Here is a 3,845-nt window from a genome sequence, read left to right as displayed (position 1 = left end):
GCTGCCACTCCCTCTACCTGGAATGTCATCCCTTGATTATCTCCATCCATGGAAACCCTACCCATTCCGGGGTAAATAAATGTGCATCCATAGGATGCAATGGTAAGCCAGGGCCACATGTTTCAACAAGAATCGAGCCCCCAAAACATAAGGAGCCATGGGAAAAGCAAGTGGAGTCATAGATATATTGTGATGCCACTTACATAAGTTAGAATGACATAATCAAAAAGTGATTCTTTAAAAAAATTATTCCTGATTCTATTTTGCATTTTTAAAAGGGTGGGTTTGAAGGGCTACTTAAAAATTCATAATGGTGATTACCACTGGGGGATAGGCAGGAGGCTTAAAGTATACCCAAAGTCATTTCATATATCTATATATGAATATATAAACTTAACGCAGTATTTATTTTGTGTTGTGAAAATAGGAATGGTTATTATCTTGTTTTCTGTTTTTAATTTTTTTATGCTTGAAAATTTGTTCCAGAGAAAGAGAGACATCCTCCAGACCCAGCTCAAATGCCACCTCCTGCAGGAAGCCTCTGAGGAATCCACCCACCAAGCAGATGTGGGTGGTCCTTCTTTTCCCTGGTTTCAAATTCTCAGAGCTCACAGTGCTTTCCCCCTCGTATTTCCCTGTGTGACGTTCATAGGCTGCCTACCCCACTGGACAGGACCCTCTTGAGGAGAGGGACTTACAGCACGAGGCTGGCACGGAGGTGGTGTCTGTGAGGCTGAACTCACCTCTCCCATCCATTAGGAGCAACTACGAAGACTCTGATCACATCCCCGGATCCAACACTCACAATCATTTTGCAGGGGAGGGGAGTGGGCACTTAAATTCACAGTGTGCCTTCTGGAGTGGGGAGCCCCCAGGAATACAGTCCCATCTTCTGTTCAGCTACTCTCCTCACTTTTGTGCATGCCTCCTTGTTCCTGCCTCTGCGTCTTCACTCATGCACTTACTTCCCCTACACCCAGTTCACCATTTCAATCCACCAGGCCTTTGAGACCTGACTTAGTTCTCCATTTTCTTTCTTTTTAAAAATATGTTTTGAGAGAGAGATAAAAGGAGAGGGAGAGAGAGATAGAAACATCAATGAGAGAGAATCATGGATCGGCTGCCTCCTGCATGCCCTCTACTGGGATCGAGCCCAAAACCCAGGCATGTGCCCTGACTGGAATCAAACGGTGACCTCTTGGTTCATAGGTGATGCTCAACCACTGAGCCACACCGTGCGGGTTCTATCTTTATCCACTCATCTGTCATGGGCTTTTAGGTTGTTTCCATATCTTGGTCGATGAGGATTTTCAGGCCTCAAGAAGTCGAATGACTCATAAGGCTCCTTTGATGTCAGAAGTCCATGCCAAAAAAAGCAGCCTCATGATCCCCAGTGCCTTTAATTCTCAGAACCCAGCCAGCCCAGCGTTAGATCCCATTTTAATAATAGGTACCTTGGTAGCCAACCCTGGAGCAGACTGGAAACAGTAAGTAAGAATGTGGAGAAGGGCAGCTTCCACATACAGATCTGTTGAATGCTGAATACATGGATAAATGAATGAATGAATGAAGAAATTGTCACCAGGCTGATTTCTGCCTCTTACCTGATTTTCCTTCCTCTGCTCTATCTCTTACACTCAGATTAATCATCTAATGGTCCTGCTCAGAAGTGCCTATTGCCCAGATAACGGAATACCTCCTAACCAACCTATTACTCCATAGCTGGCCTATCTCCACATACTGACCTCTTCAAAATGCACATCATGCCTGGCCAGTGTGGCTCAGTGGTTTAGCGTCAACCCATGAACCAAGAGGTCCCCGGTTCAAATCCTGGTCAGGGCACATGCCCAGGTTGTGGGCTCGATCCCCATAGTAAGGGGGTGGGGGATGTTTCTATTTCTTTATCCCTCTCCTTTGCTTTCTCTCTAAAAATCAACAAAACATTTTTTTAAAAATTCGAATCATGCCACCTTCCCTTCAGAGGCTCTCTATCACCCCCAGGAAAAAGGCCCATATTCTTCCCTCAGTGTCTGGACTGCAAGGTTTGACCTGGACGGCCTTCCAACCTCCCCCTTGCTCTGGCTCCAGACACACTGACTTCTCTCACTTTCTGTACATCCTTTCTCTGACTTGCTCACTTCTGTACATCCTTTAGGTCTCAACCCAATGTCACTGCTTCCAGGCAGCCTTCCCTGACCGCCCCAGGTTGGGTTCCCACCCCCTGTCAGCTGCTCCCACAGCCTAGGACTATCCCCAGCCCCTTCCTGGCCCATTTGATTATAGGTAATGTCTTCCATGTCTGTCTCCTTCCCCAACGCTGAGCTGCAGGAGGGCAGGGACTATCTTATCGGCATCACCAGCTCGGTGCCCGGAGTGAAGCCTGGCACCCATGTGCACTCCACAGGTATTTGCTGAGTGATTGAACACACCTATTTGGCTGTTCATTGAAATGGATTTATTCATTCAACAAATATTTATTGAGCATCTACTAAGTGTCAAGTCGGGTTCTCTACACTCCACAGTAGTGAACAAACCTCAGAATCTCCCCCCCCCCCCACTCCTGGGGATCACATTCTACTTGGAGGACGCAGACATTAAACAGATAAAGAAATAATACAATGGCAGACACAGTTCAGTGCTATGAAGGAAAACAAAGCAGCTGTAAGGGAAGAACAGTGTGTGTGTGTGTGTGTGTGTGTGTGTGTGTGTGTGTGTGTGTGTGTGTTAGTGACACTTCTGTGAGGAGGGGAGGGTCCTGAGAGACCCCGGACCCTCCCCCCTCTTGGGCAGGCTGGGCCCCAGTTGTGTCCAGGTGTGACAGTCCCAGATCCCCACATCCTCCCTGCCTTCCAGGGTGGGAGCAAGGAAGCCCGAAGAGGCCTTTGGGAGGGAGGCTATGGAGCGAGTGCGACAGCCGAAGCTGCTCTTCACAGCAGCTGTGATTGGGCTCTTTCTGCGCGGCGACAGGCGGCGATTGCTTTGTGCGGGGAGGACTGATTGTGGCCGGGCGATTGGCACCCACAGATCGCGGCCGCCCGGGTTTACCGCGCACCCCCAGCGCCGCGGCGGGCCGTGCGCAACGCGCCAGCCCAATCTCGCCTCCTATATTCAGAGTTGATTAGACGCTATTTCTGCCTGGATTTTCAGAAGGCTCAAGAGCTTTTTTAATCACTACAGTGGCTCATTACGGTTTCGCAGTGACACTCATGTCCTTCAGTTCTCTTCTCAGATTAGATTCTATAGTCAGATGAATATTGGATGATTTCATTACATACAAATGCAATCAACAGTTTTGCATAAATTTCTTCTCTTTTCTTGAGTTTCAATTGACCCCAGCACCCATGGTGGCAGGCGCGATCCACATGCAAATGAGCTGCGTTTGCAGCCGCGGAGAGGGAGCGGGAGGAGGCGGCTCTTGCGCCAGCCCTGGAGCGAGCCAGCCTTGATTGCTCAGCTTTGGGCGAGGCCCTTGGAGGAGGGGGCGCAGCTCCAGGGGCAGCCGCCATGGCCCAGGGCACCCCGTGCGGGGCTGAGGTACCTGCTGGCGAACCGAGGCGCGGAGATGCTCAGAGTGGGGCCGGCTCTCTCTGGGCGGAGGAGTGTGGAGATGGAGCCTGGCAGCCCGGCCCTTAGCCGTGTGCTCAGGGTGCTTGGGCGGGGGGGGGGGGGGGGGGGGGGGGGGGCGCTAGTTAACAGCTGGTATGGACATGTTTCAACATTTTAACAACTGGTAGGGCCTTAACAGTGCGTTCCTGCTGGTTGCTAGCTCTAAGCCAATGAATGCCGCCGCCATTACCATCATCCACACCACCACCACCACCACCACCACCACCACCATCATCATC

This window comes from Myotis daubentonii, chromosome 11 (genome assembly GCF_963259705.1).
Source record: "Myotis daubentonii chromosome 11, mMyoDau2.1, whole genome shotgun sequence".
Classification (NCBI taxonomy): Eukaryota; Metazoa; Chordata; class Mammalia; order Chiroptera; family Vespertilionidae; genus Myotis; species Myotis daubentonii.
This window is presented reverse-complemented; position numbering follows the sequence as displayed.